Source organism: Ranitomeya imitator, chromosome 4 (assembly GCF_032444005.1).
Source record: "Ranitomeya imitator isolate aRanImi1 chromosome 4, aRanImi1.pri, whole genome shotgun sequence".
Taxonomy (NCBI): domain Eukaryota; kingdom Metazoa; phylum Chordata; class Amphibia; order Anura; family Dendrobatidae; genus Ranitomeya; species Ranitomeya imitator.
Window position 1 is genome coordinate 592,335,724 of NC_091285.1, and position 27,154 is coordinate 592,362,877.

The following is a 27,154-nucleotide window of genomic DNA, read 5'->3' on the forward strand; positions in this document are numbered from 1 at the left end:
GTGTCTCAGTGAGCTTGACACAACCCGGAAACAGCTGACGGTGCTGAAACCAGGCTTGGCACGAGGGAGTACCTGTGACAAAAACACTGCCGAGAACCAGCTGGCGGTGCTGGAACCCGGATGCGTTGCCCCAGTGTGCAAGAGCCAATGGCACGACCGAGGACCAGCTGACGGTGCTGGAACCCGGTTACTAAGCTGTAGGTGCCCGCGCTTAAAAGCACTACCAAGGACCGCCTGGCGTTGGCGGAACTCGGATACCCAGGAGGAGGCACCTAAGCCAAAGGCTCGGCCCGGAACCAGCTGACGGTGCTGGAACCAGGTGGTGGACCCCAAGGCCCACAGGAGAGGAGAGAACAGCTAGGCCGCGAGGCAGCCGCAGTTACCGAACCCCAACAGTCCTACAGGGGGAGCTGGGCCTACTGGCACTACAGAACCAGCCTTGACTACCAGTTCACGCAGCCCACATAGGAAGCTCCTAAACTGGAGGCACCCTGGAGTTGGCTAACTCGACCGCACCACGACGGGGCAAGCATAGGCGTCTCAGTGAAGTTGACACAACCCGGAAACAGCTGACGGTGCTGAAACCAGGCTTGGCACGAGGGAGTACCTGTGACAAGAACACTGCCGAGAACCAGCTGGCGGTGCTGGAACACGGATGCGTTGCCCCAGTGTGCAAGAGCCAATGGCACGACCGAGGACCAGCTGACGGTGCTGGAACCCGGTTACTAAGCTGTAGGTGCCCGCGCTTAAAAGCACTACCAAGGACCGCCTGGCGTTGGCGGAACTCGGATACCCAGGAGGAGGCACCTAAGCCAAAGGCTCGGCCCGGAACCAGCTGACGGTGCTGGAACCAGGTGGTGGACCCGAAGGTCCACAGGAGAGGAGAGAACAGCTAGGCCGCGAGGCAGCCGCAGTTACCGAACCCCAACAGTCCTACAGGGGGAGCTGGGCCTACTGGCACTACAGAACCAGCCTTGACTACCAGTTCACGCAGCCCACATAGGAAGCTCCTAAACTGGAGGCACCCTGGAGTTGGCTAACCCGACCGCACCACGACGAGGCAAGCATAGGTGTCTCAGTGAGCTTGACACAACCCGGAAACAGCTGACGGTGCTGAAACCAGGCTTGGCACGAGGGAGTACCTGTGACAAAAACACTGCCGAGAACCAGCTGGCGGTGCTGGAACCCGGATGCGTTGCCCCAGTGTGCAAGAGCCAATGGCACGACCGAGGACCAGCTGACGGTGCTGGAACCCGGTTACTAAGCTGTAGGTGCCCGCGCTTAAAAGCACTACCAAGGACCGCCTGGCGTTGGCGGAACTCGGATACCCAGGAGGAGGCACCTAAGCCAAAGGCTCGGCCCGGAACCAGCTGACGGTGCTGGAACCAGGTGGTGGACCCCAAGGCCCACAGGAGAGGAGAGAACAGCTAGGCCGCGAGGCAGCCGCAGTTACCGAACCCCAACAGTCCTACAGGGGGAGCTGGGCCTACTGGCACTACAGAACCAGCCTTGACTACCAGTTCACGCAGCCCACATAGGAAGCTCCTAAACTGGAGGCACCCTGGAGTTGGCTAACTCGACCGCACCACGACGGGGCAAGCATAGGCGTCTCAGTGAAGTTGACACAACCCGGAAACAGCTGACGGTGCTGAAACCAGGCTTGGCACGAGGGAGTACCTGTGACAAGAACACTGCCGAGAACCAGCTGGCGGTGCTGGAACACGGATGCGTTGCCCCAGTGTGCAAGAGCCAATGGCACGACCGAGGACCAGCTGACGGTGCTGGAACCCGGTTACTAAGCTGTAGGTGCCCGCGCTTAAAAGCACTACCAAGGACCGCCTGGCGTTGGCGGAACTCGGATACCCAGGAGGAGGCACCTAAGCCAAAGGCTCGGCCCGGAACCAGCTGACGGTGCTGGAACCAGGTGGTGGACCCGAAGGTCCACAGGAGAGGAGAGAACAGCTAGGCCGCGAGGCAGCCGCAGTTACCGAACCCCAACAGTCCTACAGGGGGAGCTGGGCCTACTGGCACTACAGAACCAGCCTTGACTACCAGTTCACGCAGCCCACATAGGAAGCTCCTAAACTGGAGGCACCCTGGAGTTGGCTAACCCGACCGCACCACGACGAGGCAAGCATAGGTGTCTCAGTGAGCTTGACACAACCCGGAAACAGCTGACGGTGCTGAAACCAGGCTTGGCACGAGGGAGTACCTGTGACAAAAACACTGCCGAGAACCAGCTGGCGGTGCTGGAACCCGGATGCGTTGCCCCAGTGTGCAAGAGCCAATGGCACGACCGAGGACCAGCTGACGGTGCTGGAACCCGGTTACTAAGCTGTAGGTGCCCGCGCTTAAAAGCACTACCAAGGACCGCCTGGCGTTGGCGGAACTCGGATACCCAGGAGGAGGCACCTAAGCCAAAGGCTCGGCCCGGAACCAGCTGACGGTGCTGGAACCAGGTGGTGGACCCGAAGGTCCACAGGAGAGGAGAGAACAGCTAGGCCGCGAGGCAGCCGCAGTTACCGAACCCCAACAGTCCTACAGGGGGAGCTGGGCCTACTGGCACTACAGAACCAGCCTTGACTACCAGTTCACGCAGCCCACATAGGAAGCTCCTAAACTGGAGGCACCCTGGAGTTGGCTAACCCGACCGCACCACGACGAGGCAAGCATAGGTGTCTCAGTGAGCTTGACACAACCCGGAAACAGCTGACGGTGCTGAAACCAGGCTTGGCACGAGGGAGTACCTGTGACAAAAACACTGCCGAGAACCAGCTGGCGGTGCTGGAACCCGGATGCGTTGCCCCAGTGTGCAAGAGCCAATGGCACGACCGAGGACCAGCTGACGGTGCTGGAACCCGGTTACTAAGCTGTAGGTGCCCGCGCTTAAAAGCACTACCAAGGACCGCCTGGCGTTGGCGGAACTCGGATACCCAGGAGGAGGCAACTAAGCCAAAGGCTCGGCCCGGAACCAGCTGACGGTGCTGGAACCAGGTGGTGGACCCGAAGGTCCACAGGAGAGGAGAGAACAGCTAGGCCGCGAGGCAGCCGCAGTTACCGAACCCCAACAGTCCTACAGGGGGAGCTGGGCCTACTGGCACTACAGAACCAGCCTTGACTACCAGTTCACGCAGCCCACATAGGAAGCTCCTAAACTGGAGGCACCCTGGAGTTGGCTAACCCGACCGCACCACGACGAGGCAAGCATAGGTGTCTCAGTGAGCTTGACACAACCCGGAAACAGCTGACGGTGCTGAAACCAGGCTTGGCACGAGGGAGTACCTGTGACAAAAACACTGCCGAGAACCAGCTGGCGGTGCTGGAACCCGGATGCGTTGCCCCAGTGTGCAAGAGCCAATGGCACGACCGAGGACCAGCTGACGGTGCTGGAACCCGGTTACTAAGCTGTAGGTGCCCGCGCTTAAAAGCACTACCAAGGACCGCCTGGCGTTGGCGGAACTCGGATACCCAGGAGGAGGCACCTAAGCCAAAGGCTCGGCCCGGAACCAGCTGACGGTGCTGGAACCAGGTGGTGGACCCCAAGGCCCACAGGAGAGGAGAGAACAGCTAGGCCGCGAGGCAGCCGCAGTTACCGAACCCCAACAGTCCTACAGGGGGAGCTGGGCCTACTGGCACTACAGAACCAGCCTTGACTACCAGTTCACGCAGCCCACATAGGAAGCTCCTAAACTGGAGGCACCCTGGAGTTGGCTAACTCGACCGCACCACGACGGGGCAAGCATAGGCGTCTCAGTGAAGTTGACACAACCCGGAAACAGCTGACGGTGCTGAAACCAGGCTTGGCACGAGGGAGTACCTGTGACAAGAACACTGCCGAGAACCAGCTGGCGGTGCTGGAACACGGATGCGTTGCCTTGCCTATTAAAGATTGTCTTCCTAGAGCCCCAACTAGCGGTGTTGGAGCAAAGGGTAAGCAGGGGGAGATGAGTGTAGGCCGAAGCCTGCACTGGAGGCAGCTTTGTGTCTGCGTTGCGTTTGCAGGACACTTTGCCGGCTACACACTGGGGGAACAGCTGGCGTTGCTGAACCCCACTAACACAATGGCGTGTGTTTTTCTCTGTGCAGCTAGCACTTGCGGGCAAAAACTAGCGATGTTAGAGCCCGTGTTGAAGCAGGAGGAGGAGGAGAGGAGCAGAGTGTAGGCCGAAGCTTAGTTGAACCAATTTCAAAGGAAACCTTTAACCCCCCCCTCAGGTGTTACAAAGTACAAGAGACACACCTTGTGCAGTATTAATGCTGCACAAGTGAAAGGTTGCTCTATTAATTTGTCTACTTGCACACGCTGAATGAAAGACATACACAATTTACCCCATTCTACAGTCAAACTGTAGTGGATGCGTGACTTGGTTTTTTGATGAGACGCAGCACAGGTGTCCAAAATAACGCCTTGGTGCTTGGAGCAGCTTCCTGAGCGTTGTTATTTGCTGTACAGGAGTCTGCGCTCTTGTGTTATCCCTTGGCAATGCCCTGTTAGCGCTGCCCATCTTATGACATCATTTCATGTTGGCCGGTGCGGTTAACGATGGCCATAAATCCCAGACCCACAGTGTCTTTTCATAAAGCCACACTGCGGTGCTGGGATTCGTGGCCTTGAGCAGTAAATATTTTGGCCGCTCACACACGTCCTTACACCTGCTTCAGACTGGGCGGCCTCTGCTGATCCCTTCTCGCATGCCGCGGCCATGAGGCTGCACAGTCTGAAGAAGGCTGAAGGAGATGAGTTAAGACAGGCGAAGATATGCACTGCTCGTGCCCATCAATCACACCCTCGCAGTCAAAATAATTAAGACAACGAGGAGCATTTTATTCAGGCAGGGCGGACGAACAGGCGCAAGTAGCCAACCAATGATGTCAGAAGACGGGAAGCGCTACCAAGGGGGGTGCTGCGTATCATTAGAAAGGAAAGTCACACCTCAGGGACAGTGGAATGGTCTCAAAGAGACACATTTTGTACGTGTTGAGTTCCACGTGGGCAAGGAGAAAACATCAGCCACCTTGTACAAATGCAGCAGTACTGCTGTACAAGGTGGCTGTTATACATAGAAACACCTGGGGGTGGGGGCCAGGCTCCCTTCAATTTCAGTTCATGTGCCTGCGTGGCGTTTGCAGGTCACGTTGCAAGCTGCACAGCAGGGGAACAGCTGGCGGTGCTGAACCCCACTAACACATTGGCTGGTGTTTTTCTCTGTGCAGCTAGCATTTCCGGGCAAAAACTAGCGGTGTTTGAGCCCAGGGTCAGCAGGAGGAGGAGGAGAGGAGCAAAGTGTAGGCCGAAGCCTGCACTGGTGGCAGCTTTTGGTCGGTTGTGCCAGCGTGGCTTGTGCTGGACACGATGCCGGCTACACAGCGGGGGAACAGCTGGCGTTGCTGAACCCCACTAACACATTGGCTGGTGTTTTTCTCTGTGCAGCTAGCATTTCCGGGCAAAAACTAGCGTTGTTAGAGCCCAGGGTCAGCAGGAGGAGGAGAGGAGCAGAGTGTAGGCCGAAGCCTAGTTGAACCAATTTCAAAGGTTACCTTTAACCCCCCCTCAGGTGTTACAAAGAACAAGAGCCACTCCTTCTGCAGCATTAATGCTGCACAAGTAAAAGGTTGCTCTATTAATTTGTCTACTTGCACAAGCTGAATGCAACACGTAGACTATTTAGCCCATTATACTGTTTAACAGTAGTGGAGGCGTGACTTGTCTTTTTAAAGAAAAGCAGCACAGGTGTCGAAAACAACACCTTTTTGCATGGGCGCAGCTTCCTGAGCGTTGTTAGTTGCTGTACAGGAGTCTGCGCTCTTGTGATCCTTTGGCCATGCGCTGTGAGCGCTTCCTGTCTTATGACCTCATTTCATGTTGGCCGTTGCGGTTAGCGATGGACATGAATCCCAGACCCACAGTGTGTTTTTAAAAAATCACACTGCGGTGCTGGGATTCGTGCCCTGGTGCAGTAAATATGTTTGCCGCTCACACATGTCCTTACACCTGCTTCAGACTGGACGGCCTCATCTGATCCCTTATCGCCTGCCGAGGCCATGAGGACACCCAGTCTGAAGAAGGCGGAAGGAGATGAGTGAACACAGGCAAACATATGCACTGCACATGCCCATCAATCACACCCTCGCTGTCCAAAAAAATAAGACACCGAGGGGCGTTGTTTCGAGCAGGGGAGATGCACAGGCGCAGCCAGCTAACCAATGATGTCAAAAGACGGGCAGCGCTAACAAGGGTGGTGCTGCGTGTCATTACAAAGGAAAGTCACACCTCAGGGACATTGTAATGGTCTCTAATGAGAAACATTTTCTACGTGTTGAGTTCCACGTGGGCAAGGAGAAAAAGTCAGCCACCTTGTACAAATGCAGCAGTACTGCTGTACAAGGTGGCTGTTATACATAGAAACACCTGTGGGTGGGGGGCAGGCTCCCTTCAATTTCAGTTCATGTGCCTGCGTGGCGTTTGCAGGTCACGTTGCAAGCTACACAGCAGGGGAACAGCTGGCGTTGCTGAACCCCACTGACACATTGACTGGTGTTTTTCTCTGTGCAGATTGCATGTCCGGGCAAAAACTAGCGGTGTTAGAGCCCAGGGTCAGCAGGAGGAGGAGGAGAGGAGCAAAGTGTAGGCCGAAGCCTGCACTGGTGGCAGCTTTTGGTCGGTTGTGCCAGCGTGGCTTGTGCTGGACACGATGCCGGCTACACAGCGGGGGAACAGCTGGCGGTGCTGAACCCCACTAACACATTGGCTGGTGTTTTTCTCTGTGCAGCTAGCATTTCCGGGCAAAAACTAGCGGTGTTTGAGCCCAGGGTCAGCAGGAGGAGTAGAGGAGCAGAGTGTAGGCCGAAGCCTAGTTGAACCAATTTCAAAGGTTACCTTTAACCCCCCCCCTCAGGTGTTGCAAGGTACAAGAGCCACACCTTGAACAGCATTAATGATGCACAAGTCAAAGGTTGCTCTATTTAATTTTGCTCCTTGCACACGCTGAATTAAACACGTACACTATTTAGCCCATTATACTGTCAAACAGTAGTGGAGGCGTGACTACTAGTCTTTTTAAGGTGACGCAGCACAGGTGTACAAATTTACACCTAGGTGCTGTGCGCAGATTCCTTACCGTTGTTATTTGCAGTACAGGAAACTGCGCTCTTGTGTTATCCCTTGGCAATACCCTGTTAGTGCAGGCCGTCTCATGACCTCATTTCATGTTGGCCGCTGCGGTTAACGATGGCCATAAATCCCAGACCCACAGTGGCTTTTCATAAAGTCACACTGCGGTGCTGGGATTCGTGGCCTTGTGCAGTAAATATGTTCGCCGCTCACACATGTCCTTACACCTGCTTCAGACTGGGCGGCCTCAGCTGATCCCTTATCGCATGCCGCGGCCATGAGGCCGCACAGTCAGAAGAAGGCGGAAGGAGGGGAGTGAAGACAGGGGAACATATGCACTGCTCGTGCCCATCAATCACACCCTCGCAGTCAAAATATATGAGACAACGGGGGGCGTTGTGTCGGGCAGGGGGACGCACAGGCACAGCCAGCCAACCAATGATGTCAGGAGACGGGCAGCGCTAACAATGGGGGTGCTGCGTGTCATTAAAAAGGAAAGTCACACCTCAGGGACATTGTAATGGTCTGTAATGAGACACATTTTGTACTTGTTGAGTTCCACGTGTGCAAGGAGAAAAAGTCAGCCACCTTGTACAAATGCAGCAGTACTGCTGTACAAGGTGGCTGTTATACATAGAAACACCTGGGGGGGTGGGGGGCAGGCTCCCTTCAATTTCAGTTCATGTGCCTGCGTGGCGTTTGCAGGACACGTTGCCAGCTACACAGCAGGGGAACAGCTGGCGGTGCTGAACCCCACTAACACATTGGCTGGTGTTTATCTCTGTGCAGCTAGCATGTCCGGGCAGAAACTGGCGTTGTTTGAGCCCAGGGTCAGCAGGAGGAGGAGAGGAGCAAAGTGTAGGCCGAAGCCTGCACTGGTGGCAGCTTTTGGTCAGTTGTGCCAGCGTGGCTTGTGCTGGACACGTTGCCGACTACACAGCAGGGGAACAGCTGGCGTTGCTGAACCCCACTAACACATTGGCTGGTGTTTTTCTCTGTGCAGCTAGCCGTTCCGGGCAAAAACTAGCGGTGTTTGAGCCCAGGGTCAGCAGGAGGAGTAGAGGAGCAGAGTGTAGGCCGAAGCCTAGTTGAACCAATTTCAAAGGTTACCTTTAACCCCCCCCCTCAGGTGTTGCAAGGTACAAGAGCCACACCTTGAACAGCATTAATGATGCACAAGTCAAAGGTTGCTCTATTTAATTTTGCTCCTTGCACACGCTGAATTAAACACGTACACTATTTAGCCCATTATACTGTCAAACAGTAGTGGAGGCGTGACTACTAGTCTTTTTAAGGAGACGCAGCACAGGTGTACAAATTTACACCTAGGTGCTGTGCGCAGATTCCTTACCGTTGTTATTTGCAGTACAGGAAACTGCGCTCTTGTGTTATCCCTTGGCAATACCCTGTTAGTGCAGGCCGTCTCATGACCTCATTTCATGTTGGCCGGTGCGGTTAACGATGGCCATAAATCCCAGACCCACAGTGGCTTTTCCTAAAGTCACACTGCGGTGCTGGGATTCGTGGCCTTGTGCAGTAAATATGTTCGCCGCTCACACATGTCCTTACACCTGCTTCAGACTGGGCGGCCTCAGCTGATCCCTTATCGCATGCCGCGGCCATGAGGCCGCACAGTCAGAAGAAGGCGGAAGGAGGGGAGTGAAAACAGGGGAACATATGCACTGCTCGTGCCCATCAATCACACCCTCGCAGTCAAAATATATGAGACAACGGGGGGCGTTGTGTCGGGCAGGGGGGACGCACAGGCACAGCCAGCCAACCAATGATGTCAGGAGATGGGCAGCGCTAACAATGGGGGTGCTGCGTGTCATTAAAAAGGAAAGTCACACCTCAGGGACATTGTAATGGTCTGTAATGAGACACATTTTGTACTTGTTGAGTTCCACGTGTGCAAGGAGAAAAAGTCAGCCACCTTGTACAAATGCAGCAGTACTGCTGTACAAGGTGGCTGTTATACATAGAAACACCTGGGGGGGTGGGGGGCAGGCTCCCTTCAATTTCAGTTCATGTGCCTGCGTGGCATTTGCAGGTCACGTTGCAAGCTACACAGCAGGGGAACAGCTGGCGTTGCTGAACCCCACTGACACATTGACTGGTGTTTTTCTCTGTGCAGATTGCATGTCCGGGCAAAAACTAGCGGTGTTAGAGCCCAGGGTCAGCAGGAGGAGGAGGAGAGGAGCAAAGTGTAGGCCGAAGCCTGCACTGGTGGCAGCTTTTGGTCGGTTGTGCCAGCGTGGCTTGTGCTGGACACGATGCCGGCTACACAGCGGGGGAACAGCAGGCGGTGCTGAACCCCACTAACACATTGGCTGGTGTTTTTCTCTGTGCAGCTAGCATTTCCGGGCAAAAACTAGCGGTGTTTGAGCCCAGGGTCAACAGGAGGAGTAGAGGAGCAGAGTGTAGGCCGAAGCCTAGTTGAACCAATTTCAAAGGTTACCTTTAACCCCCCCCTCAGGTGTTGCAAGGTACAAGAGCCACACCTTGTGCAGCATTAATGCTGCACAAGTAAAAGGTTGCTCTATTTGTTTTGCTCCTTGCACACGCTGACTAAAACACGTACACTATTTAGCCCATTATACTGTCAAACAGTTGTGGAGGCGTGACTTGTCTTTTTAACGAGACGCAGCACAGGTGTCAAAATTTGCACCTAGGTACTGGGCGCAGATTCCTGAGCGTTGTTATTTGCTGTACAGGAGTCTGCGCTATTGTGATCCCTTGGCCATGCGCTGTGAGCGCTTCCTGTCTTCTGACCTCATTTCATGTCGGCCGTTGCGGTTAGCGATGGACATGAATCCCAGACCCACAGTGTGTTTTCAAAAAATCACACTGCGTGGCTGGGATTCGTGGCCTTGTGCAGTAAATAGGTTTGCCGCTTACACATGTCCTTACACCTGCTCCAGACTGGGCGGCCTCAGCTGATCCCTTATCGCCTACCACGGCCAGGAGGCCGCACAGTCTGAAGAAGGCGGAAGGAGATGAGTGAACACAGGCAAACATATGCACTGCACATGCCCATCAATCACACCCTCGCTGTCCAAAAAAATAAGACACCGAGGGCCGTTGTTTCGAGCAGGGGAGATGCACAGGCGCAGCCAGCTAACCAATGATGTCAAAAGACGGGCAGCGCTAACAAGGGTGGTGCTGCGTGTCATTACAAAGGAAAGTCACACCTCAGGGACATTGTAATGGTCTCTAATGAGACACATTTTGTACGTGTTGAGTTCCACGTGGGCAAGGAGAAAAAGTCAGCCACCTTGTACAAATGCAGCAGTACTGCTGTACAAGGTGGCTGAAATACATAGAAACACCTGTGGGTGGGGGGCAGGCTCCCTTCAATTTCAGTTCATGTGCCTGCGTGGCGTTTGCAGGTCACGTTGCAAGCTACACAGCAGGGGAACAGCTGGCGTTGCTGAACCCCACTGACACATTGACTGGCGTTTTTCTCTGTGCAGATTGCATGTCCGGGCAAAAACTAGCGGTGTTAGAGCCCAGGGTCAGCAGGAGGAGGAGGAGAGGAGCAAAGTGTAGGCCGAAGCCTGCACTGGTGGCAGCTTTTGGTCGGTTGTGCCAGCGTGGCTTGTGCTGGACACGATGCCGGCTACACAGCGGGGGAACAGCAGGCGGTGCTGAACCCCACTAACACATTGGCTGGTGTTTTTCTCTGTGCAGCTAGCATGTCCGGGCAGAAACTGGCGTTGTTTGAGCCCAGGGTCAGCAGGAGGAGGAGAGGAGCAAAGTGTAGGCCGAAGCCTGCACTGGTGGCAGCTTTTGTTCTGTTGTGCCAGCGTGGCTTGTGCTGGACACGTTGCCGACTACACAGCAGGGGAACAGCTGGCGGTGCTGAACCCCACTAACACATTGGCTGGTGTTTTTCTCTGTGCAGCTAGCATTTCCGGGCAAAAACTAGCGGTGTTTGAGCCCAGGGTCAGCAGGAGGAGTAGAGGAGCAGAGTGTAGGCCGAAGCCTAGTTGAACCAATTTCAAAGGTTACCTTTAACCCCCCCCTCAGGTGTTGCAAGGTACAAGAGCCACACCTTGTGCAGCATTAATGCTGCACAAGTAAAAGGTTGCTCTATTTGTTTTGCTCCTTGCACACGCTGACTAAAACACGTACACTATTTAGCCCATTATACTGTCAAACAGTTGTGGAGGCGTGACTTGTCTTTTTAACGAGACGCAGCACAGGTGTCAAAATTTGCACCTAGGTACTGGGCGCAGATTCCTGAGCGTTGTTATTTGCTGTACAGGAGTCTGCGCTATTGTGATCCCTTGGCCATGCGCTGTGAGCGCTTCCTGTCTTCTGACCTCATTTCATGTCGGCCGTTGCGGTTAGCGATGGACATGAATCCCAGACCCACAGTGTGTTTTCAAAAAATCACACTGCGTGGCTGGGATTCGTGGCCTTGTGCAGTAAATAGGTTTGCCGCTTACACATGTCCTTACACCTGCTCCAGACTGGGCGGCCTCAGCTGATCCCTTATCGCCTACCACGGCCAGGAGGCCGCACAGTCTGAAGAAGGCGGAAGGAGATGAGTTAAGACAGGCGAACATATGCACTGCTCGTGCCCATAAACCACACCCTCGCTGACAAAATAAATATGACAACGAGGGGCGTTGTTTCTAGCAGGGCGGATGCACAGGCGCAGCCAGCTAACCATGATGACAAAAGACGGGAAACGCTACCAAGGGGGGTGCTGCGTATCATTACAAAGGAAAGTCACACCTCAGGGACAGTGGAATGGTCTCAATGAGACACATTTTGTACGTGTTGAGTTCCACGTGGGCAAGGAGAAAAAGTCAGCCACCTTGTACAAATGCAGCAGTACTGCTGTACTAGGTGGCTGTTATACATAGAAACACCTGGGGGGGTGGGGCCAGGTTCCCTTTTAATTTCAGTTCCTGTGCCTGCATGGCGTTTGCAGGTCACGTTGCCGGCTACACAGCAGGGGAACAGCTGGCGTTGCTGAACCCCACTAACACATTGGCTGGTGTTTTTCTCTGTGCAGCTAGCACTTCCGGGCAAAAACTAGCGGTGTTTGAGCCCAGGGTCAGCAGGAGGAGGAGAGGAGCAGAGTGTAGGCCGAAGCCTGCACTGGTGGCAGCTTTTGTTCTGTTGTGCCAGCGTGGCTTGTGCTGGACACGTTGCCGACTACACAGCAGGGGAACAGCTGGCGGTGCTGAACCCCACTGACACATCACCTAGTGTTTTTTTCTGTGTAGACAACACTTCCAGGTGGCAACTGACAGTGTTGAAACCCAGGGAATCAAAGAGGAGCAGAGTGTAGGCCGAAGCCTGCAGTGGAGCAAGTTGAAAGGGAACCTTTAACCCCCCCCCCCCAGGCATTTGTTGCTGAAAGAGCCATCTTGTACAGCAGTAATACTGCACATGGAAAATGGTGGCTCCGAAAATTATGCTCCTTGCAAACGCTGAAGTACACACTCATATAATGTGTCCCCTCACACCGTCAAACCATCCCGGAAGTGGGACTTTCCTTTGTAATGTGACACAGCACAGCCGTCATTCCAACCCCCTTGGTGCCGGGCACCACCTCCTCAACGTTGTTTGGTTCTGTCACGGAGCCCGCACTGTAATGTTATCCCTTGGCCATGCACAGTTAGCGGTGCCCGTCTTCTGACATCATGTAGGTGTCAGGCTGGCAGTGCCTGTGCGTCCAAGCTGCCCGAGATCCAACCTTGCAGTGTCATCTAATGTAGTCCCACTGCGGGCCAGGGATCCATGGGCATGCGCAGTGCATATCATCGCCTCTCACTCACCTCCTTCCTGCTTCTTCAGACTGTGCGGCGTCACGGCCGTGGCATGCTATTAGGGATCAGCTGACGCCGCCTAGTCTGAAGAAGCGTGAAGAAGGGGAGTGAGAGGCTAGTATATGCACTGCGCATGGCCATGGATACCAGGCCCACTGTGGGATCACATTAGACGACACTGCGAGGTGTGATTTCGGGCAGCGTGGACGCACAGGCGCAGCCAGGACGACAACAAATGATGTCAGAGGACGGGCAGCGCAAACTGTGCATGGCCAAGGGATAACATAACAGCGCAGGGTCCATGACGGAATCAAACAACGCTAAGGAGGCAGCGCACGGTGCCAAGGGGGTAGCAATGACGGCTGTGCTGTGTCACATTACAAAGGAAAGTCCCACCTCCGGTACGGTTGGACGGTGTGAGGGGACACATTACATGAGTGTGTAGTTCAGCGTTTGCAAGGAGCATAATTTCAAGAGCGACCTTTCCCTTGTGCAGTATTAGTGCTGCACATGGTGGCTCTTTCAGTAACAAACGCCTAGGGGGGGGGGGGGACAGGTCCCCTTACATTTTAGTTGTGCCAGCGTGGCGGTCGCATGACACGTTGCCGGATACACAGCTGGGGATCAGCTGACGTTACTGAACCCCAATAACAGAGGAGCGACTGTTGACTGTGCACACAGCACTTCCAGGCACCAACTGGCGGTGTTAGAGCCCAGGGACAGCAGGAGGAGCAGATTGGAGGTATTGCCGCACACACAGCTGGGGATCAGCTGACGTTACTGAACCCCAATAACAGAGGAGCGACTGTTGACTGTGCACACAGCACTTCCAGGCACCAACTGGCGGTGTTAGAGCCCAGGGACAGCAGGAGGAGCAGAGGAACAGAGTGTAGGCCGAAGCCTGATTGGAGCAAGTTGAAAGGAAACCTTTAACCCCCCCCCCCAAGACGTTTGTAGCTGAAAGAGCCATGTTGTGCAGCACTAAGGATGCAAAAGGAAAAGGTTGCTCTTTTAATTATGCTCCTTGCAAACACCGAAGTAAACACTAAAAATGTGTCCCTTTATACCGTTAAACCGTTCCGGAGGTGCGAATTTCCTTCGTAATGGGACACAGCACAGCTGTCATTCCTATCCCCTTGATGCCGTGCGCTGCCTCCTCAGCGTTGTTTTAAGCTGCCACGGAGCCTGCGCTGTTCTGTTAGCCCTTGGCCATGCCCAATTAGCGCTGCCTGTCTTCTGACATAATTTGGTGTCAGGCTGTCAGTGCCTGTGCGTCCACGCTGCTCCAGATCCCACCTCGCAGTCTCATCTAACGTAATCCCACTGCGGGCCTTGGAACCATGGGCATGCACAGTGCATAACCTCGACTCTCACTCCCCTCCTTCCCTCTTCTTCAGACTGTGCGGTGTCACGGCCGTGGCATGCTAGGGATCAGCTGACGGCGCACAGTCTAAAGAAGGCGGAGGGAAATGAGCGAGAGCCCGAGGGGAAGATATGCACTGCGCATGCCCATGGATCCCAGGCCCGCAGTGTGACTCAATCAGAAGACACTGCGAGGCGGGATCTCGGGCACCGCGGCCGCACAGGCGCAGCCAGCCTGACACCAAATTATGTCAGAAGACAGGCAGCGCAAATAGGGCATGCCCAAGGGATAACAGAACAGCGCAGGCTCCGTGACAGCTTAAAACAACGCTGAGGAGGCAGCGCATGGCACCAAGGGGGTAGGAATGACGGCTGTGCTGCGTCACATTACGAAGGAAAGTCCCAGCTCCGGGACGGTATAACGGTATCAGTGAACACATTTTATAAGTGTTAAGTTCTGCGTGTGCAAAGAGCTAAAAAAAAAGAGCTACCTTTTCCTTGTGCAGCATTACTGCTGCACAAGATGGCTCTTTCAGTAACAAACGACGGGGGGGGGGGGGGGGACAGGTTCCCTTACATTTAGGTTGTTGTGCCAGCGTGGCGGTCGCAGGACACATTGCCGGCTACACAGCTGGGGATCAGCTGACGTTACTGAAACCCAATAACACTGGGTCGTATGTTTTTACTGTGCAGCCTGCACTTCTGAGCCGCAACTGGCGGTGTTGGAGCCCAGGAATAGCAGTTCAGGTGGTAGAAAGATGAACACAGCAGGAGACCTGGATGACACCCAATTACTTAATCAGGCAGAGGAGTGGCAAATTCCTGCGAGATCCAGGCCTGGTTCATTTTCAGGAAAGTAAGCCGGTCAACGTTATCGGAGGATAGTCGCATGCGACGGTCTGTTAGTACACCACCTGCGGCACTAAAGACACGTTCCGATAAGACACTAGCCGCAGGGCAAGCCAGCACCTCCAATGCATACTGGCTTAGCTCTGGCCATGTATCCAGCTTAGAGACCCAAAACTTGAACGGGGAAGAGCCGTCTGGGAGTACAGTAAGAGGGCAAGCCATGTAGTCTGTCACCATCTGACGGAACCGTTGCCTCCTGCTGACTGGAGCCGCCGGTGATGGTGTAGACATTTGGGGCGGGCACACAAAAGTGTGCCAGAGTTGTGCCATACTGGGCTTGCCTTGGGCAGAGGCACTGCTTCTGCTCCCTCTTTGGGCAGAGCCTCCCCCACTGCCTCGACGCACTGAGCTGCTTTGTAAAGCACTAGCAGCACTCCTCTCAGTTGGACAGGAGAAGATGATGGAATTCACCAGTGTGTCGTGGTACTCCCGCAATTTACGCTCCCGGGTCAACGCAGGGATGAGGTTTTGGACGTTGTCCCGGTAGCGAGGATCGAGGAGGGTGAACACCCAATAATCAGGCATGTTGAGAATGTGGTCGATGCGGCGGTCGTTTCTCAGGCACTGCAGCATGAAATCCACCATGTGCTGCAGAGTGCCAACCGGCCCAGAAACGCTGTCCCCTGCTTGAGACATGATCTCTGCCCGCTCGTCATCACCCCACCCTCGCTGTACACACTGACCACTGGACAATTGTGTCGCTCCCTCCTCTGGACGGAGCTCTTCCTCCTCCATTGACTCCTCCTCATCCTCCTCACAAATTGGCCCCTGCGTACCCCTTTGTGAGGAACCACGTGGCGCTGACTCTCCAGAAGCTGATGGAAAAGGTGACTCCTCATCCTCCACCTCTTCCACCACATCATCCCTTAACCCTTGCAAAGTTTGCTGAAGCAGGCAGATAAGGGGGACAGTCATGCTGACTAGTGCATCATCTGCACTTGCCATCCGCGTGGAATAATCAAAAGGACGCAAAACCTGGCAGACGTCCTTCATAGTGGCCCACTCTGTGGTTGTGAAGTCTGATCGGCGCTGACTGCGACTTCTTTGCGCCTGATGCAGCTGGTACTCCATAACTGCTTGCTGCTGCTCACACAACCGCTCCAACATATGTAACGTGGAATTCCACCGGGTAGGTAGGTCACATATGATGCGGTGTTCCGGAAGGCGGAATCGGCGCTGCAGAGCAGCAATGCGGGATCTGGCCAAGCTGGAACGCCGCAAGTGAGCACACTCTAGGCGGACCTTGTGCAGCAGGGCATCAAGATCCGGATAGTCCCTCAGAAAACTCTGCACAACCAAATTGAGCACATGTGCCAGACATGGGATGTGAGTGAGGTTGCCAAGGGCCAAAGCTGCCACCAGATTTCGGCCATTGTCACACACTACCATGCCTGGCTGGAGATTCGCTGGCAGTAACCACACATCGCTCTCCTGCTTTATGGCATTCCAGAGCTCCTGCGCTGTGTGGCTTCGATGCCCCAATGAAACTAGTTTCAAGACGGCCTGCTGACGTTTGGCCACGGCTGTGCTCATGTCGGTCATAGGTAAACGTTCACGGGTCCATGTGGGGGTGGACTGTGACGGATCCTGCAGAGAGGAATCAGAGGAACTGGTGTAAGAGGAGGAGTCGATGCGTACAGACTGGATTCCTGCAATCCTTGGAGTGGGCAGGACACGTCCTGCGCCACTCGCACGATCTGTACCTGGCTCAACAACATTAACCCAATGGGCAGTGAGGGAAACATATCGCCCCTGTCCATGCTGACTGGTCCACGCATCGGTGGTGAGGTGGACCTTGCTACTGACGGCGTTCAGTAGCGCATGTTTTATGTTTGCCTCAACATGCCTGTGCAGGGCAGGGACAGCCTGCCTGCTGAAGTAAAAGCGGCTGGGCACCTTGTACTGTGGGACTGCCAATGCCATCAAGTCACGGAAGCTGTCAGTCTCCACCAGCCTGAACGAGAGCATTTCCAGGGACAACAGTTTGGCAATGCCTGCATTCAGAGCCTGTGCTCGGGGGTGGTTGGCCGAGAATGCCCGCCTTTTCTCCCATGCCTGTACTACCGATGGCTGTAGAGTAGACTGGGAGTGTGAGGATGACTGGGAAGGTGGTGCTGTGGGTGGAATTACACAAGGTCTCTGGGAGGAAGCCAAACCAGCTGTGCGTGAGCTGGAGGAAGAGGCAACACGAGCTGAAGAGGTGGTAGCTGCCGCTGTTGGTTGGCCTACATCTTCAGTGTGTTTCTGTAACTCCACCGCGTGCCTGGTCCGCACATGTTTCCACATATTTGTGGTATTGAGGTTGCTGACATTTTTCCCTCTTTTTACTTTATGATGACACAGCTTGCATTTGACAAAACAAATGTCATCTGCAACTGTGTCAAAAAAGGACCAGGCACTGCAAGTCTTGGGAGCGCCCTTTTTGGCTTTGGAAAGAGACAGGCTCCTAACGGGTGCCAAAGTGGAGGCTACAGGCTCCGCAGTCTTCCCCCTCCCTCTCCCTCTTTGGCCCGTAAGAGGAAGCTCTTCCTCTGAGCTGCTCCCACCACCTTCCTGTTCCTCACGCCACGATGGGTCAAGGACCTCATCATCTCCACTACCCTCTGCCACCAACTGCTCCTCCTGGGTAGTCTCAGCAGCACAGTACGCACGAGAAAGCGGCACCTGAGTTTCATCATCAGATGCGTACTGCGCTGTGGTCACCGGAGGCACTGGCCCACCTGCCTCTTCAGAGTCAGAGAGAAAAAGGTGTTGGGCATCACTGCACACTGCCTCTTCTTCCATTTCTCCAATGCTGCTTGGCTGGCCCCCTGTTTCCAAGCCAAGAGATTCAGAGAACAGAAGTAGAGACGGCTCCTGTCCTGGGCTCTCTGACTGCCTGGCCAATTTGGCAGGTGGTGAAGAGACAGATGGCTGCTCTCCAGTGCTCTGTGCCTGAGAGGATGTGGCACTAACTGAAGTCGATGCCGAGGCGTTAGCTGCCATCCACCCGACAACGGCTTCAATTTGGTCTTCACGCAGCAGCGGTGCACGGCGCTCTCCGACAAAGCTGCGCATGAAGGACTGTTCCCTGCTGAAACTGAGTGACGACGAGTCACCGGCGCCCGCAGCAGGCACAGAATCACCACGTCCTCTCCCTGCTCCTCTCCCTGCTCCGCGCCCACGCCCACGTGCCTTACTCCCTGCCCTCTTCATCTTGGTTGACAGATAAAGATAAGCAGAAAAGTACTAAGGCCTTAGTGTGCTTATTCCTGTAATGCTCCTCCTAACAGGTGTAAGAAACACTAATGTTGTAAATTGTGGACTAAACTTTATTATTTTTCAAATGTGGCCTACACAAGTGTAAGTTGTGTTTGGTGAACTTAACCTTTTTTTTGGTGCAGATCGGGCTACAGAGCTAGTTTAAATCACACGGAGACCGTGCAGACAGCCGTAAACGGCGCTGCAAGGCCAAGAAACCCTCCTCTAGGTTATCCTATATAGTGTTTTTCCACTATTTAGCTGGATACAAGTGGAAAGACACTAATAGGAATTTTTTTTTTCAAATTTTAAACTGGCTGCACTATTTGAAAAAAAGGAAATTGTTTTTCAAGGTATGAGGCAGTAACGCACCCTGAGCTGAATCCAACCGGCTATGGCTGCACACAGACTACAGGGCGAGCTGGGCTCACACGGAGACCGTGCAGACAGCCGTAAACGGCGCTGCAAGGCCAAAAAACCCTCCTCTAGGTTATCCTATATAGTGTTTTTCCACTATTTAGCTGGATACGAGTGGAAAGACACTAATAGGAATTTTTTTTTTCAAATTTTAAACAGGCTGCACTATTTGAAAAAAAGGAAAATTTTTCTCAAGGTATGAGCCAGTAACGAACCCTGAGCTGAATCCAACCGGCTATGGCTGCACACAGACTACAGGGCGAGCTGGGCTCACACGGAGACCGTGCAGACAGCCGTAAACGGCGCTGCAAGGCCAAAAAACCCTCCTCTAGGTTATCCTATATAGTGTTTTTCCACTATTTAGCTGGATACGAGTGGAAAGACACTAATAGGAATTTTTTTTTTCAAATTTTAAACAGGCTGCACTATTTGAAAAAAAGGAAAATTTTTCTCAAGGTATGAGCCAGTAACGAACCCTGAGCTGAATCCAACCGGCTATGGCTGCACACAGACTACAGGGCGAGCTGGGCTCACACGGAGACCGTGCAGACAGCCGTAAACGGCGCTGCAAGGCCAAAAAACCCTCCTCTAGGTTATCCTATATAGTGTTTTTCCACTATTTAGCTGGATACGAGTGGAAAGACACTAATAGGAATTTTTTTTTTCAAATTTTAAACAGGCTGCACTATTTGAAAAAAAGGAAAATTTTTCTCAAGGTATGAGCCAGTAACGAACCCTGAGCTGAATCCAACCGGCTATGGCTGCACACAGACTACAGGGCGAGCTGGGCTCACACGGAGACCGTGCAGACAGCCGTAAACGGCGCTGCAAGGCCCAAAAACCCCCCTCTAGGTTATCCTATGTAGTGTTTTTCCACAATAGAGCTGGAGACTGGTGGAAAAACACTAATAGGAAATTTGAGAAAAAATGTGCAGCAGGCTGCACTAAGAGCAAAAAAGAACAACTGTGTGAGGCAGTGTGAACCCCCCCTGAGCTGAATACAACCGGGTATATGGCTGCACACAGACTACAGAGTGAGCTGCACACACACACACACAGAGACCTTGCAGAACGCTGTTAAAACAGCGCTGCAAGGCAAGAGCAAGGTGAACAGTGAAGAACACACAGCGTTTTGCTAAATTAGCCTTTGGAAAGGAAAATAAAGCAATTAGCTAGCTCAACTGGCCCTCAGTTAGAACACAGCGTCCTGTCCCTAACTGAAATCACAGCAGAGTGAGCGCAAAATGGCGGCAGCGCTTTTTTATAGTGCAGAGTGACATCATTTCAGCAGCCAATCCAAGCCTTGCCAGTACTTACATGCCCACCATGCTAAACAGGATGTGCCCACACTTTCATTCATTCCTCATTGGCTGCTGCGTTCAATTTGAATTCTGGGAACTTCCGATTCCGGTATCCGATACGCGGGAAGTATCGGAATTCAGTATCGGAATTCCGATACCGCAAATATCGGCCGATACCCGATACTTGCGGTATCGGAATGCTCAACACTACTAACTATGTTACTATGTTACTATCCTCATTCCCTTCGCTAATATCCTCCCTTAAAGTGGACTTTAGACAAGACTTTACATAGAGACAAACCCCTCCTCCTCTCCGATTTTTACGATCCTTTCTAAACAGACTGTAACCCTGTAAGTTAACTGCCCAGTCATAGCTTTCATCTAACCATGTCTCGGTTATTCCCACTATGTCAAAGTTACCTGTAGATATTTCTGCTTCTAGTTCTTCCATCTTGTTTGTCAGGCTTCTGGCGTTTGCGAGCATGCAGTTTAGAGGATTTTGTTTTGTTCCAATCTCCTCACTGTGGATTGTTTTAGAAATGTTCTTACCTCCCTTCTGAGTATGTTTTCCTGGGTGGTCTTTGTTCGAGTCTAATGTTTTTCTTCCCGTCCCCTCTTCTTCTAGTTTAACGCCCTCCTGATGAGTGTAGCGAGTCTTCTGGCGAATGTGTGTTTCCCAGGTTTGTTGAGGTGTAGTCCGTCTCTGGCGAGGAGTCCATCATACCAGTAATTCACACCGTGGTCCAGGAATCCAAATCCTTGTTGTCTGCACCATCGTCTTAGCCAGTTGTTTGCATCAAGGATCCTGTTCCATCTCCTGGTGCCATGCCCGTCTACTGGAAGGATAGAAGAAAAAACTACCTGTGCATCCAGTTCCTTTACTTTCTTCCCCAACTCTTCAAAGTCCTTGCAGATTGTCGGTAGGTCCTTCCTTGCCGTGTCATTGGTGCCAACATGTATCAGAAGAAATGGGTGGACGTCCTTGGAGCTGAAGAGCTTTGGTATCCTATCGGTCACATCCTTGATCATCGCACCTGGAAGGCAGCATACTTCTCTTGCAGTTATGTCCGGTCTGCAGATGGCTGCTTCGGTGCCTCTCAGTAGTGAGTCTCCCACCACCACCACTCTTCGTTGCTTCTTGGCTGTACTTTTTGCTGTCACTTGTTGCTGTGTGCCCTTTTCTTTTTTGCTTGCTGGTATTGCTTCATTCTTAGGTGTGCCATCTTCATCCTCTACAAAGATTTGATATCGGTTCTTCAGTTGTGTGGTTGGTGATTTCTCCATGGTCTTCTTGCTTCTTTTGGTCACATGCTTCCACTCATCTGCTTTTGGAGGTTCTCTGACACTTTTTGCACCTTCTGTGACCAGTAGAGATGCTTCTGTTCTGTCTAGAAAGTCTTCATTCTCTTTGATGAGTTTCAAAGTTGCTATTCTTTCTTCCAGACCCCGCACCTTTTCTTCTAAAAGGGCCACTAGTCTACACTTCTGACAGGTGAAATTGGATTCTTCTTCTGGTCGATCTGTGAACATGTAGCACATGCTGCAGCTCACCATGTAGGTTGTCACATCTGCCATGTTGCTCCTAGATCCTGCTGACTTGCTGTGTGTTTTCCTTCTTGTGTAATCTACTCAGCCAAGCTCTCTTGCAATAATGTCCTACAGGCAAAAATTTGTTTGTGATCCTGTGATCCTGAGATCCTGTGATCCTGAGCAAGCAGGGGGGGCCCACTCGTTGGCATTGGCACTGGCACAGGGTCCCTCAAAGTACAGAGGTGTGTTTGCATGGCGGGGGCGCCTCCCACCGGCAGCAACACTTTTGCGTACTATGAGATTCCCTGTGCCAGTGACGTCGCCAACTAGTATTCCTCCCCCCACCTGATGAAGGAACCTGCACTTTCATCTGCACCTTCCTCTTTGTCCCCGTGTAAGGTGGTATGGTATGCGGGAAGGGGGACCTGACTTTCAGCAGGGTCACAATCTTGCAGTGTAGCGTGCACGGGAATTGTTGCATTATGGGTCAATGTACCAGCAGACTCATCTATCACTGGCTGGGCAATGGGCAGGATGAGGAGGAAACACAGATATAGGCCCAAAGAATAAAGTGGGCTAAATGCAGTTCAAAATTGGTAACACAGGAGTAACCAGGGGGCATTGCAGTGGAGGACAACTGGAATGAGAGGCTGACACAGAGAGTAGGCCCAAATCAGTAAGTAGTCGAAATGCAGTTCAAAATTGGCAACAGTAGTAAACAGGCGGCACAGCTTTGTTCAGTGGAGGAGAACAGCAAGAAGTGGCAGACACCGATAGTAGGCCCCAACCCAACTAGTAGGCCAAATGCAGTCTAACATTAACAACTACTTAATGAGAGCCTGAAAATGGAATTTCAGGACAGGAAACCAGGAGAACAGCAAGGAGCGGCAGACACTGTTAGTAGGCCCCAAACCAACTAGTACGCCAAATGCAGTTGTTCCATTTAACCACTATTTAACAAGAGCCTGAAGATAGAAGCTCAGGAAAGGCAACCTGGAGAACACCTTGGAGCGGAAGACACCGTCTCTACACCCCATACCCAATTTGTAGGCCTAATACAGTGTAGTTTCCAACAACTACTAAACGAGAGTAGGAAGATCGAAGCAATGTGGACGAAACCTGGGGAACACCTTGGAGTGTAACACACCGTCTCTCTACACCCCATACCAAATTTGTAGGCCTAATGCAGTGTAGTTTGCAACAACTACTAAACGAGAGTAGGAAGATTGAAGCAATGTGGACGAAACCTGGGGAACACCTTGGAGTGTAACACACCGTCTCTCTACACCCCATACCAAATTTGTAGGCCTAATGCAGTGTAGTTTGCAACAACTACTAAACGAGAGTAGGAAGATCGAAGCAATGTGGACGAAACCTGGGGCACACCTTGGGGCAGCAGATACCGTTAGTAGGCCCTACCAAAGTTGTAGCCCCAATGCAGTTTTAAAATTCCTAGAGGCTGAAAACAAGACTATTGACGCTCAGCTTTTTTCAAAGGAACACAGCTGTATTGAGTGGCGCAGGCAGACACAGGCAGTAGGCCTTAAACCAAAAATGTGGCTCACTGCAGTTTAAAAAAGGTTACAGGGGTACACAGGCAGCATTGCTCTGGGCAGTGGAGGACAATTTCAATAGTGGACCGCAGACAGACTTTGTACGCCTACTATTAAAAAAAGGATGCTCTATGCAATTAAAAATAGGTTCCAGGGGTCCACGGGCAGCAGTGGTGTGGTCAGTGGAGGAGTAGTAGAAAGAACGGGCCGCAGACAGGCTTCGAAGGCCTAACATAATAAAATATTGGGCTGTAGGCACTTTTAAATAGGTTCCAGGGGTACACGGGCAGCAGTGGTCTGGTCAGTGGAGGAGTAGTAGAAAGAACGGGCTGCAGACAGGCTTCGAAGGCCTAACATAATAAAATTGGGCTGTAGGCACTTTTAAATAGGTTCCAGGGGTACACGGGCAGCAGTGGTCTGGTCAGTGGAGGAGTAGTAGAAAGAACGGGCCGCAGACAGGCTTCGAAGGCCTAACATAATAAAATTGGGCTGTAGGCACTTTTAAATAGGTTCTAGGGGTACACGGGCAGCAGTGGTCTGGTCAGTGGAGGAGTAGTAGAAAGAACGGGCCTCAGACAGGCTTCGAAGGCCTAACATAATAAAATTGGGCTGGCTGTAGGCACTTTACAATTGGTTCCAGGGGTACACGGGCAGCAGTGGTCTGGTCAGCGGAGGCCGATTGTAATGAGTGTCTGCCAGTTAGTATTCCAAAACAATACATAAATGTGAATGTCTCGCATTAAAACAAAACGAAAACACTAAAGGGTGCAATCATTAGGTACAGGGGTGGGATCCTCTGCGTAGTTTCAGACCTACTAATTTGGCGCAAAGTATTTACTTGGGTAAAGAGAGGACACTGCCCCTGACTATGTTAAGTACCATCATACATGTCAACACAATGGCAGGAATGGAAGGATGTCAGCGCATAGACTAAACATTGGTGGAAGTGTGAGAGATAATTGTGGAAGTGGTAGAGCAATGTTTGATCTGGGGGTGGGTGAACTCTCTTGTGGCCGGCGGTACAGGCCCAGGGCCCCTCATGTTACAACAGTGTGTCTGACGTTGGGTGCGCACCACCACCGCCAGAGACACTTTATTGTACTATGAGGGACCCTGTGGCAGTGCTGTCGACCAAAAGCGGGCACACCCACCTCTTCAGACAAACAGCACTCTCACGGATGCTTGCGCCAAGTCGCTATACCACGCCCCCGTGTGGGGAGTTTGGCCATTTAGGGAGGTCTAAACATGTCGTATGCTGGACAATCAGCTGCAGCAAATTAAGACATTAGAAAAGTAATTCACAGTAGTCCACAGGCAAGAGCTTTTCATAGGAAAGCTAGGTGTCGGCCGGGCAAGGTGGGGCAAAATAATTCGAAATCCAGTTGTGGTTCATTTTAATGAATGTTAGATCATCAACATTTTGGGTAGCCAGACGAGTCCTTTTTTCGGTTAATATTGAACCTGCAGCACTGAATACTCTTTCTGATAGGACACTAGCTGCCGGGCAAGCAAGCTCCTGCAATGCATATTCTGCCAATTCTGGCCAGGTGTCTAATTTGGATGCCCAGTAATCAAATGGGAATGACAGTTGAGGGAGAACATCGATAAGGGATGAAAAATAGTTTGTAACCATACTGGACAAATGTTGTCTCCTGTCACTTTGAATTGATGCAGCAGTACCTGTCCTGTCTGTGGTCATAGCAAAATCACTCCACAACCTGGTCAGAAAACCCCTCTGTCCAACGCCACTTCTGATGTGTGCACCCCTAACACTCCTGGTCTGCTGCCCCCTGCAGCTCATGTGAGAACGATCACGGGCGCTGTGTGCTGGGAATGCCTGAAGCAAACGGTCAACAAGAGTTGATTGTTTGGTTGCTAATATTAGTTCCAAGTTCTCATGTGGCATAATATTTTGCAATTTGCCTTTATAGCGAGGATCAAGGAGGCAGGCCAACCAGTAATCGTCATCGTTCATCATTTTAGTAATGCGTGTGTCCCTTTTGAGGATACGTAAGGCATAATCTGCCATGTGGGCCAAAGTTCCAGTTGTCAAATCTGCGGTTGTGATTGGTTGAGGGGCAGTTTCAGGCAAATCTACGTCACTTGTGTCTCTCAAAAAACCAGAACCCGGCCTTGCCACGCCACCAATTTCCAGTGCCCCCGGGAAAGCTTCCTCATTAAAAATATACTCATCCCCATCATCCTCTTCGTCCTCCACCTCCTCTTCGCCCGCTACCTCGTCCTGTACACTGCCCTGACCAGACAATGGCTGACTGTCAACAAGGCTTTCCTCTTCCTGTGGTGCAGACGCCTGATCCTTTATGTGCGTCAAACTTTGCATCAGCAGACACATTAGGGGGATGCTCATGCTTATTATGGCATTGTCTGCACTAACCAGCCGTGTGCATTCCTCAAAACACTGAAGGACTTGACACATGTCTTGTATCTTCGACCACTGCACACCTGACAACTCCATGTCTGCCATCCTACTGCCTGCCCGTGTATGTGTATCCTCCCACAAAAACATAACAGCCCGCCTCTGTTCGCACAGTCTCTGAAGCATGTGCAGTGTTGAGTTCCACCTTGTTGCAACGTCTATGATTAGGCGATGCTGGGGAAGGTTCGAAGACCGCTGATAGGTCTGCATACGGCTGGAGTGTACAGGCAAACGGCGGATATGTGAGCAAAGTCCATGCACTTTGAGGAGCAGGTCGGAGAACCCAGGATAAGTTTTCAATAAGCACTGCGTTTCTTGCTGCAAGAACTCGGACAGAACTTCCGCGGTGTGTCTGTTGTCGCCCAAACACTTCATAGCCAATACAGCCTGCTGACGCTTGCCAGTAGCTGGGCCATAATGGGACAACTGGTGTGCAACAGTGACAGCTGCCGATGGAGTGGTTGGGCGACTGCGGTCTGTGGAAGAGCTCTCGCTTCTGCTGGAGGACGAGGAGGAGGGGGTGCGAACGCCTACAGCCAACTGTTTCCTAGACCGTGGGCTAGGCACAACTGTCCCGAAATTGATGTCCCCTGTGGACCCTGCATCCACCACATTCACCCAGTGTGCCGTGATGGACACGTAACGTCCCTGGCCATGCCTACTGGTCCATGCATCTGTAGTCAGGTGCACCTTTGTACTCACAGATTGCCTGAGTGCATGGACGATGCGCTGTTTAACATGCTGGTGCAGGGCTGGGATGGCTTTTCTTGAAAAGAAGTGTCGACTGGGTAGCTCGTAGCGTGGTTCAGCGTACTCCATCAGGGCTTTGAAAGCTTCGCTTTCAACTAACCGGTAGGGCATCATCTCTAACGAGATTAGTCTAGCTATGTGGGCGTTAAAACCCTGTGTACGGGGATGCGAGGATAAGTACTTCCTTTTTCTAACCAGAGTCTCATGTAGGGTGAGCTGGACTGGAGAGCTGGAGATCGTGGAACTAGCGGGTGTGCCTGTGGACATGGCAGACTGAGAGACGGTTGGAGACGGTATTGTTTCCGCCGGTGCCCTAGATGCAGTATTTCCTCCTACGAAACTGGTGATTCCCTGACCCTGACTGCTTTGGGCTGGCAAAGAAACCTGCACAGATACTGCTGGTGGTGCGGAAAATGGTGGCCTTACAGTGACGGAAGGGATGTAGCGTTGCTGACTAGCTTCATTGGCCGAGGGTGCTACAACCTTAAGGGACGTTTGGTAGTTAGTCCAGGCTTGCAAATGCATGGTGGTTAAATGTCTATGCATGCAAATTGTATTGAGACTTTTCAGATTCTGACCTCTGCTTAAGCTAGTTGAACATTTTTGACAGATGACTTTGTGCAGATCAATTGGATGTTGTTTAAAAAAATGCCAGACTGCACTCTTTCGAGCCTCGGATCCCTTTTCAGCCATTGCAGACTGAGCTTTAACCGGATGGACACGCTGTCCTCCAACAGTTTTTGGCTTTGCCACGCGTT